We start from the raw sequence: 12,325 nt of genomic DNA on the forward strand, positions 1-12,325 counted from the left end.
TACCGAGTATTTCTTGAAGGATGGAAGTCATTACTTTTACTGACCTGTTATGCCTTATGTGCTCAGCATAACCTTATATTTTGGCCCTTGCTGCATGCTCTCTTGCTGTGGTCCAAGTGTTTCAGACACTGGCGGCACAGCCTTGCTTTCACCTTGTATCACACATAGCTGATTCATAGATCTGTGACCTTTCACTGATCTACTGGTGTGTAGTCAGGAAATGTGGGAGGGACAGAGGCCCTCTGACTCTTTATAAAATGTATTAAAAGACACAGACTTTCAGTACCAGCTTCATTAAGTAGGCATTCCCTTTCAAAGGGTCTAATTTGCCCTTGGCAGAACAGCCTCACAACTCTGCACGGGCTGTGCTGTGAACCCATGCATAAGTGTGTGTTTTTTGTGTGAATAGATGCCTTTTTCCCTGGATGCTGCTTCCATGGAATGATGTATTAGACTTTTTCATGAGAATTCTAAGAACTGGGGACATTTGCTTTTGTATAAAATCATTTGGGTAAAAGTCCTTTTGAGCTAATCTGGGGAAGAATTGAACAAAGATGTCTTTGCTGCTTATTCAGAAACTACTGAGCTGCCACTTAGTCTGAATAGAGAGATAGGGAATAAACTTCATAGAAAGTTCAAGAAAACAAAGGAGGAATTTTCAGGAGTGTAACAGGCATAATTCACACCTGATTATTAGAAAAAAAATTGTGAAATATGTGAAATTAGTACTGATCACTTTTGCTCACCATTGTAGATTGTTAAAATACACTGTTATCTGCATTCACTATACTTTCCATATTTATAATTTTGTTAACTGGATAGCCTTTGCCTTCCTCCACCTTCTGCTTTTTCCCGACAGTCTTTGAATGTCACAAGAAATGCATGCATCTTGTTTTTGTGCTTGAAAGGATTTTCATGTGCCATAAAAATGCTAATGTTTGATAATTGCAGACTTCAAGTTATAAGTGCGTAGTGAAATATGAATGCTTTACATAGTGGTCATGGAAAGGCACAAGCAAGATTTTATTTTCTAAAAATAAAAGTCATGTTTGGTATATAAATAGTGTACAATTCATTATTTACAAATAAAATGAGAATATATGAAATATATATGTGAATAAAGAATTCTGTACATTCAGGGCAGACCCTAAGTATATATGCTCAGTAGCAACCACTTCCAAACTTCTGTTAAGTGTACCAGATTTTAAAGAAGTTCATGGCTAACATGACTGATATTTTGTTATTGTATAGGTAATTTTGTTATTGTATAGAGCATCAACTCTTGCACTATATATGTTATGCTTAAAGCCTATAAATTACATGCTACTAGGATGCAAGAAGTCTTAGGAGTATTTGGTATGAAACGTGATTGTTTGCAAATCCAACTGATTCATTGCTGAACTTCCATTTTTCATATTGCTAGCCTATTCAGAAAAATCCAGATCTTTCTGGAACTAATTCATTGAAAAAATCCCATTTTCATCAGTGAAAATCCAGATGTGCACTTCCATGTAGTCTCAACTCTTTTACATGTCTTTTCAATTTGTCTGCCCAGAAATGTTGTTCAATGGAAATATTAGCACTTAATATTTTTCTTCCAGGGCTGTTATGTTTGCTTACATAATAATTTTATTCCTCTCCATACACAACAGATTAAAGTTAAACAGAATAAAATTCCCAGATGGAATCCTCTACAAGGATGAGTGCCTTCAGTGCAGAGCTTGAGTGGAAGCCCAAACACTGAGCTGCTATTTTTCTTTTCAACAGGAGAGAAACATGTAATGTCTTAGCAGTATTACTTGTACTCTTCCCATTATTGATGTAATCCCTCTGCATTCCATCAAACTAATGTCTTCCAATGAAAATACATGAAGGAAAAAGGAAGGACTATTTGTAATTATTTTCATTTGTCAAGTGAGTTAATGCTTGTTCTGTCTTCACTTCTTGCATTTGAAACTGAGTTCTCCATCCTACATCATTTTAGCATTTGAACTCATCACAGTTATTGTACTGCTCATTATTGCAGCACAGTAAATAATTTTTTAAAATTGCTTTTCTACAAAGAAGTAATTATGCGTGAAAAAGTTTTTTAAAGTTACATCTTAAAGAATTTCTCTGTGTATTTCAATGATTTCAGTGGGCATTGAAATTCTGGTAACCTGAGTTCAGTTAAAAAGCATCTCCTTTGCTTGTTGTGAGCATGGCAAATGGTAATGATGGGTACCAGCTCTCCAAGGATGTTTCATTAGACAATAGAGGTAATGTTTGGCAAAGCAAGCTACAGGTTGGGAGGTTTCTGTTGGTCTTTGGGACATGGAGACATAATTTCCTCCTCCTCTTCCATCTGCTTCACTGTGAAATGAAGCTGCAGCAATCAGCTGATGTTGAGAGAAAACTTTATTAATCCTCTCCCTAACAAAATGTACAGCACTTATAATTTAAGAAGTGAATCAGCAATGAATTAAATAGTTTTACTGTTTGTGACAGAGCCTTAATTAATAAAATCTGACTCCAACTGAGCAATTCTGCCCCTAGGCAGAATTATAATTAGATGTTTTAAAGAACCATGGTATTTTCTTTCATGTGTTGTTACTTTAATTATTATATTTTTCGTCTTCGGTTTTCATTCTTGCATTCAAGAATCCTGAAGATTTGAAAACTTAGAGAAACAAAGCATTGCTCTACTGTTCTGTGATAAAGTGTTGCTTGCATTGTTCTTTCTGTTTGTAACTCATAGGGATTTTATATATTTAACCCTCTGGCTACTTGCCGCTTTATTCTGTGCCTGCTGTTGATATTTTTAAAAGGAAACTGACAGTGAAATGAAAATGGACTGAGGGATAGATAAACTGCTTCAACAAATAGGTCTGAAAATTTTTGACTTCTCTCTTTGGGGCAGGTCTTGCAAAAAAAAGCCTGGGACAAGTGCACTATACCATTGCTTACAATCAGGATAGTAGCATTACTCAATCAACTTTAATTAAGAAAAAAAAGTGCCTGAAAAGGCAGGGACTCCATAGAGATTTTAAAATACAGTTTAAAAAAAATCAGCATTGTAAAGTGAACTTATTTTTAGCTTAATATCAGAAAAACTTTATCACAGAACAACTAGCTTTTGCAGTTTTAATATATTTCAGTTTCTCAAGTATTTTATTTTTATGTAGAAGTCAGTGAAAAGTAGTGTAATGTATTGAGGGGAGTATTCTAGCTGTAGTATTCTAGGAGTGGTCTAATTGCCTTTATACGATGATAATCACTCTTTCTTCTGCAATTGCTTAGATTAGCAGTCTATTAATCTTTTTCTAAAGGGAAATCTTACTCTGAAAATGAAACAGGTTTATATTCAGTGCTGATATTTGCCAATTTTTGGCCCTCTGTCCTGGCTGTAGTTAATAGTGTTGTTTCTGACAGACTATGACTACATAAATGTGAGAAGACCCTGGAGACGTGGGGGCACCAAGAAAATGAGTCCTGTCAGGTGTGGTGGACAAATTTAGGCTGTAGAAATCAAGTACATAAGTAGCACTGCTACTGGGAACAGGTAGCGGTGTGCACGGCTTGTCTGAGTAGTGACGGCAGGACCCAGCATGTGTTTAGGTGTTTTTTCAGGTATGAGCCCCTAAAACGAACATCTGACTGACTGCTATTGCCTTCTATGAACATAAAACTCACTGGTGGTGAAAGTTGCTACTAAAGTCTTAAGAACAGAAATGATGTTCTGAAATGAAGTAATGATTTTTTTAAATATTTGTGTTGAAGCCAAACACCTGGAACTAGAGGTTTAAGTGAAATGTAAGTGCTAGGAACCCCTTTCTTGTTCATAATTGCATGAAACTTCAGCACTGCTGTAGTAGTACCAGACATTTCAACTCTGAAATGTGTTGGCTTCTACAGAATATAGAAGGCCCTATTTGTGCTATCTGGAAGTAGTAGCAAAGAGACTTGAGCTGATTTCTACTGATTTTGTGAGTGCTCATTCAAAGTGTGATATTTTTGTTTCTGATGTTGATTTGAAAATGTGAGCTGTTTAGTGTAGCTTGAGATCAGCTTGTTAAATGAAGCTCTCTATTACACAGCTGTGAGAAGTTTAAATTTAGGTATGTTTCTCTTCTGCACAGACTTTCAGTACATTTACTGATCTCTACTGGTGGCATGATGGAAAAGATCAGTAATACCTCTACATGCCTACATAGAACAACCTGGAATGTTTTCAGTCCTTTTTGGTTCCACAAGTATTAATAGAAATCTTGTTGTTCCAGGTGCTCACCTTGAGTTCTGTGTATAGTTTTGGGCACCACAATATAAGAAGGATGTAAAGTTATTAGAGAGGATCCAAAGGCGGGTCACAGGAATGGAAAATTGTCTAGAGGGGAAGTTACATGAGGAGCAGCTGAGGTCACTTGGTTTATTCAGCTGGAGAAGAGGAGACTCTGAAGCAGAGCTCATTGTGGTCTACAGATCCTCGTGAGGGAAAGTGCAGGGACCAACACTGATCTCTTCTCTGTGGTGACCATGACAGGACCCAAGGGAATGACATGAAGCTTTGTCAAGAGAGCTTTAGTTCTGATATTTGATAGAAGTTTCTTTCCCCAAGGATTTAGTCAAGAACACTGAAAGGTGCTCTCCAGGGAGTGGTCACAGCACCAAGCCTGACAGAGTTCAAGAAACACTCGGACAATGCTCTCAGGAACATGGTGTTGTAATTTTGGGGGTTGTGTTGTGCAGGGCTAGGAGCTGGACTCAATGATCCTTGTAAGCCTCTTCCAACTCGGAATATTCTGTGATATCAAGTAGTTACATTTGTATGTCTATCCTTACATAAGTTCACCTGGTTTTAGCAGCCCATGTAAATTTTAATTTAATTGCCAGTTATGGTCAAACCATGACAATGGAAGACTGATTAATATTGAAATAGAATAAATTCTCCAGTTAGAAAGCTAATTTTTTTTTTTTTTTTTTTTTTTTTTTTTTTGTAATTAAGGCATAATGGAATGTTTAACCTCTCTGTTGGGAAGTATAGCCAGGTGGAGGATGACTAACAAGAAGATGGGACACAGTGTATAAAAAGTTGGTCTTTTCTTGCAGACTTACTTTTTCTGTTGAGGAATTAGCAGTGCTGTCCAAAAGTAATGTTTTTCTCCAACTGTACAGTTTAATGCAAGGTTGATAAATATTCATCTTGATTTGATTCCATGAGTAGATAAAGGAAACTATTTGTCGCAATGTAGGCTGTATATAGCAGGTAGATGCTGTAACATGTGTGTTTATTTTAGGTGGCCTTTCACACTTTAAAACCCAGACATTTTTACAGCACAGGTGAAAACCAATCAACATCTTACTATTGTCAGAAGCTGGTGGTGGGGAGGAAGAAGAAGATACGGAGCTGTTAAGGGAACTTCTTTTTCTACTGCAATGAATTTTTCAGGTAATGAAGATACTAGCTGCTTCTTGTTGCTGAGCTAATAAATGATGACCTCTACAACATGATTCAAAGTTCACAGTAGTTAGAGCAGTTTCATTGTCTTCTATGACTTTTTGGGTTACAGCAGCCAAAAAGGCACTCATTCCTTGCTCTTTCATTTGGGAACTGTGATTTTGTGGGGACTTCCTGTTCCTGTGAGGTGACTGCTCTGAGTTGACTTCATTCATAATTGATTACAGAAACAAGTTGAGGCTGTCTGTGCTTATAGTGTGCTTGTCAGTGCCTATTAATGTGTTTGTCAGGCTTTTTATAGACAGTCTGTGAACTTTAAAAATACGAAATGCTTACATTCAGTATGATGAATGGGATTTAACTGAACTACTCTTATTAACTGGATGCCTGTAGTGTTTGTGTAGTATTTTACACTTTTGAAGTGCTGTACTAACATTAATTAATTTTCAAATACCCCTGTACCATACCCCTGTACCATACCCCGCTCCACATGAGAAACTTGGTCTCTAAATACCCATCATCAGTACTGAGAATGTCCCCACAAGGCTATAAAAAATGACTGAACAAAAGCGTTATAAATTAAAAACCTGTTTTATTTAGTTTAATACAATTTGTTAATTCTAACTTTTGTTCATAAAGAACAGTAGATGATTGTGCTTGCTCTTAAGACTCTTGACTCTCCTGTATATAATGGGACAGTACTGTGTAAGAAACAATCCCATGTTTCTTTGCTTCCTCTCCCCTAAATTAAGCTGACTGGTTGCTGTATAAATATATTTATTGTGTTTGTGGTGCCTAGGGACATTGTAAGGTGTGAAGTTTATACATACATTAAAAAACCATAAAACAACTGTGTTCTTGATGATAAATGTGTTGATATAATCAGGAAAGAAGAGAGTATTCAGAATACTCGGGTGCGTATTCACCAGAGCTCACAGTCAGATGTAAAAGTTTTCTGACCTGCTTTTAGGAGTAAGAACTTGCTATGAAGACATTTTTAGCCAGACTATTTAGAAGTGACATAATCCAAAAAGGCAGATTGTTTGAAATTTTGATCACTTGTTTAAATTCCTAAGACTGCTGCATTTTAAATTAACACTTGGTCAGAGAGGGAAGAACCTCTAGCACTCAGTCCAGCTATCAACAAGAAAAAAAAAATCCTGTAAATTGATTAATTTCTAGATTATTGTGGCATTTAAAAGGAAGTGATTTAGGGGGAAAAAAAACCCCCAAACCTCCCAAACATTTTTTGGACACGGTTTTTGTTTCTGACAAGGACCATCATATATTTGGACAAATTAATGCATTTGTATTGAAATTTAATTTGTTTAGTGTGGAGGAGTAATTGTATTATTTATTGTGTAACATTTTTTTTCACACAGTGTGGTTTAGTAATCCTACAGTGTTAAATAGAAATGGGAAAATATAAAAGACAAGGGGAAAAAAAAAGCTGGAGGAGAGGGAAAGGTCTTCTAATCTGATGTAGAACTGAAGAAATGTTAAATGGTTTGACCAGAGTAAGTCTGAAGCCTTAGAAAGATATTTGAGGCTCAGCAACCACAGTTCTTGAAATTATACTGTGTAAAGCCAGTTTGCCATTATAGTATTGAATGTTTTTGTACATGAAAGCACATACAAGAAGGAAATCTACTGAATGTTAGATTCCTGCTGCTGCTGTAATTTTTCTTCCTTTAGATTATCTTTGTTTGGCTAGATGGGTCTTACAAAAGGAAATTAGTCAATAATGCATCAGTCATGTAGAAATAATTCTTTACAGGAATATTTGTTTTGGAATGCCTGTGTTTTTATTTATACTAACCACTTCACTCCAGGAGCTAAAGCGCTTCGAGATACCTAATAGTTTGGACTTGTCTCCTGAACGCTATTTTCTAGTGGCTGTTATTGTACCTTTTCCTAGACGTCATGGAATTACAGAATCGTTTATGTTGAGAAAAGATCTCTAATATCATGGAGAACAAGACCACCACTAAATCATAACCCTAAGTGCCACCTCTACATGGAAATTGGATCTAGGAAATAGGTGGATATTTTAGTTGTTTGGATTAAAAAAAGAAATAATACCCAGCAAGTTATTTTTCTGTAAAACAAGATCTGATTTACTCTCAGAAAGAAGTTGGCAGCTTATACAGTGTTAATGGCAAAATAAGGAGATGGAATTTTGCATCATACTATCCCTTTAGCAGTGAATTTTGAAGTTCAAAAGGTGGTTTGTGTCATCTGACCATAACCACACTTCCAAAAGGGCCAAGTGGCTGCTTAAAAATAAACCACATCAGCTTTATTGAGGGTGTTGAAAAGTGGTATTCTCTGTCTTTATGATTCTACCTGTTATGTCAGTTTTACTACTACTGGTCCTGCAGAACAGGTACTGTCATGGGAGGCTGAGCTGGTTTGTACATCACCTAGAGAATTGCTAATGAAATTTCAGCTGACAAATTCTGCCTGCAAATTAGAAGCATAGAGCAGTTTCACCTTGTTTTTGTGGCTGTTTAATATTCTGCTTTGCCTTTTAATTTCTAATGAATCTGCTTGCTTCTCCAAAACATTACTCTTGTTTTATGTTCAACTCAACTGATTGTCCTGTACATTAATTTTCAGTGTTACTTTTTGAGCACAGTAGAAGTATCCTATGCATATCTTGTTGTGATCTGTGATGTTTAACACTGCATTATATAAATGTCACTGCAGTTGTAATTAGTCCACCAAACTTTTACAACTAAATCATAGGCCATATAGGCTTCAGAGTGGAAGAGTTTGATTTGCAGAACCCTGGCTGATTTTGTAGAGCTAACAGCTGGAGATTTCTAACTTTTTTTTGTGAGTGCATTGATCTGGATTATAAGGCTATAAACCTAGAACCAGTCAGTCATGTTACTTTCACAGTTGCTTTTCTAACAGAAAGTGCTCTTTCATTTCTGGTTAAATGACAAAGAATTAAAAAATTGTGACAGGTGAGGGAATACATCTATGTGCAATTCCTCTGTTTTATGAATAGGAGCTATGATTGCAGCCATCAGTGTGGATTAGAATTTCCATTTTGTAGCAGAAAACATGCCATGCCTGAAGACTTGAAAAAGGGGCATGAAGGGAATTGTCATCAATTAGTACCTGTAAGTTTGTAGAACATGAATCACTCGAGGCAGGGTAGTGTGTTGTTTTTTGGTTTTGTGGGGGTTTTTTGGTTTTTTTTTTGTTGGTGTTGTTGTTTTGTTTTTTGGGTTTTTTTTTTTTTGTTGTTGTTGTTTGTTTGTTTGTTGGTTTGGTTTGGTTTGGTTTGGTTTTTTTTTTCCTAATTTCTGTCCCTACTGTTCTCCAGCATGGGAAAACCTGAAGAACAGAAAGAACAGAGAAAGAGGCATGTTGGACTGCTTTTAATGCTAGTGTTCTAGAACTGGAATCCAATGACTTCAAGAGAGAAAAAGAGCAGACAGAAAATGGCTTCTCTGAATTCTAGTTCTAGCTAAGAGCCTTGCAGTTGCTTCCCATATTGTCTTTCCTTCTCTCAAATCAATCATGAGTTTGATGAAGAGAATGGATGAAGTTTGAGTGATTATTTCTGTGGTCAGGGATGCTATTTCACTGCTCAAGAAAGAGGAGGGAATGAAGCTGTGGCAGGATTTTGCCCTACTCCAGCCTGATGGGAACACTCAAGACTCAAGGCATGTGTGCTGTTCTCTAAAAATAAGACACTCCACTGAAGACTGTAACAGAAATCTCCCATTTTCCTTCCCTTGCCTCAGTCAGTAAAATGAGAACCAAAGTCGTGCTTAGTAGCTCTCTGTTCAGAAGAGTTAAAATCACCTGTGTTTAGGAAATCAGTTGCAGTGCAATAAGGATTTCACTTTTATATGAGGAGCTTCTTAATTAATCACAATAAACTCTACAGTATTACAATATGAAGCTTTGCATCTTCCTCACTGTAAATCTGTACTGGTAAAAAGGTTCAAATGTTGTTACTGGTAAGTGTGTGGTTCTTTCTGAGTTGTTGCAGCTTCTCTACTGGAATATTTCTGGCTATATTCAAAGAACAGTTATCCACTTAAGGAAGGTTTTTTCAATATTAATGCTAAGACTCTGAAATGGCCTTGAAATATGTACCAAAAACCCCCTCACTTTTACAATATTATATTTAGAGAGAGATCTTTGTGTATTTGTAAGGGTTTCAAACCTAATGAGAAGACATGCCAATATTTGAATACTTTGTTTATTGGAATAATTTCCTATAAAATCACTCTCCTAAAGCCAAGGAATAATTTGTGTACATCAACACCAGAGACAAATTTGTTGTGTCTTCTTTCCAGTCACAGATATCTGGGGGTATATATTTAGACCTGATCTGAATGGCGGAGATGAAAAGGGTTCTGCACTTAAAAGTTCATTTGTATAGGAATTTTTATGTCACAACAATAAAGTTTTATTTCCCACATTTGAATAAAACCTCCAACAATCCATGCTTATAATTTTCTAGTAACAAAACCCCCAGAAACCTAGAACTAAAAAGCATAATTACAATTAATTGAAAAGGTTTTTTCTGTAAAAGCTAGTGGCAGTGATTTGCATAAATTCTTATTAAGGTGAATAATATATTTTCTTCAAGATCCATTGAACAATCTTTAATCAGTTTAACTTGAAAAACATCACCATGAAACTTCAGTTTAAAAGTAATTGCTCAGCATCTGTTTATGTTCTGAAAAATTACAAAAACATATCTAATAAACATCAGCGTCCTTCACAGAGTAAGAAGCCATGTAATAAATACCGAGAGGAAAGCTGGATTGTTGTTCCTGGCTTTAAGTTAATTCCACAAAGGCAAAACATGCCTGGTGGGAAGGAAGCCCAGTGGGGTGTCATAATCAGAGGGAGCTATCGGCAAACTACTTATTGTGCTGTTCTGATGAAGAGAACATAATAAACTGCAGGTGTACTACAAGAATTAGTACTTACCACCTCTGCCTTATGTGGTAAATACTCTGCTGCAAAGTTGAGCTGGCCATTAAAACATTTACTTTTGTATGCAACCTAAACGTTTTGTGTGTTTCTATCCTATTTTAGTTTTCAGCATTAAGTCAGATGCAGTCTTTCAGATCACAGGTCCAATGGTTAGACGCATTGTCTTTAGCCTGTGTTTAATTAACAACTCCTTTCTGAGTTAATCCATTTGCTGTTAAGAGCTGTGCGGAATTCAGTTTGGAGCAACTGTTATCTTTTTTTAGCAATCTTTTGGATGCCTGGAAATGTGGAGTTTCAGGAGCTCAGAGTGTCCTGGTTTGGGACAAATTTGGGAGAAAACTCCTGTAGAGGATCCCTCTAAGGAAGCAAGCCCAAGTGGCCCTTCCCTCCAACCGGTCCAGTAAAAAAAAAACCTCTTTGGAGAAAAGTGGAAAAAACTATTTTACTAAACAAATGAAGTGCATACAAGTATAAAGAATGAATAATATGAAACAATAAAACCTCTCCTTCTGAAGTGAGATGGCAAATTGAGAAAGTCCTTGCCGTGGGTGTAGCTCGGCTCTCTCTCTCTCAGCATCTCCTCAGTCCCAGTCTCTCTGGCGCTGCTGGAAAATGCCGAGGTCCAGGCCCCGGTGGGCCGCAGGTGCAGCCCCCCAGTGCTCCCCTGGGTTTTCAGTCCAGAGCAGGTTTAAACAGTTCCAAGAAAAAGGAAAAAAACCAGTCCATGGAACTTCTCTGTCCTAGCTAGCTGAAACTAACTAAAAGCAAAAAAAAAGGATCTCTGTCCTGCAGTCTCTCCAAGCCTCCGCCGAACATGCTGTCCGCAGAAGAATGTGGAGGAGTCAGGCAGTTTTCTCAAAACAAACTCCGCACTTCTCCTTGCTCTTAGAACCAGTCTTAAAGGCACAGGACTCAATATACAGCACAAACAGAACAGACGATTGGGGATACAAGCATCATAAAGTTACCCTAGGACACAGAGTGTCTGCTATTCTTGGCGATACTTTCCTCTCTTTATTTAATGCCATAGAGAAAAGAGCACTTTAAAAGTTGCTCTAATATTAGTAATAATAATAACAATTATAATAATAACAACAACAACAACAATAATAATAATAATAATAATAATAATTCAGTTTTATTAATTGATATTTGTTATTGCTGAAAGTTGCACTGAATTCCTTCCTTGGCATTTAGTAAGAAGTCATGTGGAAGTCAAAATGAAACTTTAGATGCGGGCACTGAATTAACTAAAACAATAGTTCCTCAACTGCAGTGTATGTCACACTTATATAATTTATTGCACACTGTTCAAAGTGGTAGTTGACTGGCTGGAACTGGTACTGCTGGAATTGGTGCCTGCCAACCTTTATTATGGTACCTGTTCAAAGAAAAAATTGTCACAATTTTGTCCTATTCTAGTATGTTTTTCTTGCTGCTTTCTTTTGTTTGATCGCATTTCTTTACAGTCTGAAATATAGACATGGGGCATGCATTTTAGAGTGGACAAGGATGACAGCTATTAGGAAGTACTAAAAACTTCATTCTCTTTATTTGGGTCAATGTGGCACTTGTTGTCTTGGAGAGTATCTTTTATGGTATATAGCAGTATCACCAGCAAGAAAACAGAGCAACGAGTATGGCTTTTGTTATGTGGGATAACAAGTTTGACACATCTTTCTTCCTGCTCATCATTTGGCATAGCTTTTTTATCTCATGAGTTTCTCTTATTTGAGAGACCTCAGCTGTAAAGGTTGAAGTAAGATAGTCTGATGTTTTCTTGTACTATGGAAACTCCTTTAATTAAAAATTACCAGGAAGTTTCTGAAGCTTCTGAATGAAAAAGTAATTAATGATTATGTTTGGGGCTCTGAGACCCAGAATGAGGAAATGATTGCATGTTTCTTCAGTTAGCAGGGT

The 12,325-nt window shown here is 36.6% G+C and overlaps 1 protein-coding gene across 3 annotated transcripts in view; it reads left to right on the forward strand.

Moving 5' to 3' along the window:
• TMTC2 (transmembrane O-mannosyltransferase targeting cadherins 2) overlaps positions 1–12,325 on the forward strand; it is a 324,464-nt gene that overhangs the window by 120,258 nt on the left and 191,881 nt on the right. The window contains exon 2 of one of the 3 annotated variants that reach the window (XM_040062637.1): positions 5,312–5,425. The exons of the other annotated variants lie outside the window; for them this stretch is intronic. The gene's annotated coding sequence lies outside the window, so the exon portion shown is untranslated. The remainder of the gene's footprint in view (positions 1–5,311; positions 5,426–12,325) is intronic. 3 annotated transcript variants of the gene reach the window in all.

The sequence above is a fragment of the Hirundo rustica genome, chromosome 4 (genome assembly GCF_015227805.2).
Source record: "Hirundo rustica isolate bHirRus1 chromosome 4, bHirRus1.pri.v3, whole genome shotgun sequence".
Taxonomy (NCBI): Eukaryota; Metazoa; Chordata; class Aves; order Passeriformes; family Hirundinidae; genus Hirundo; species Hirundo rustica.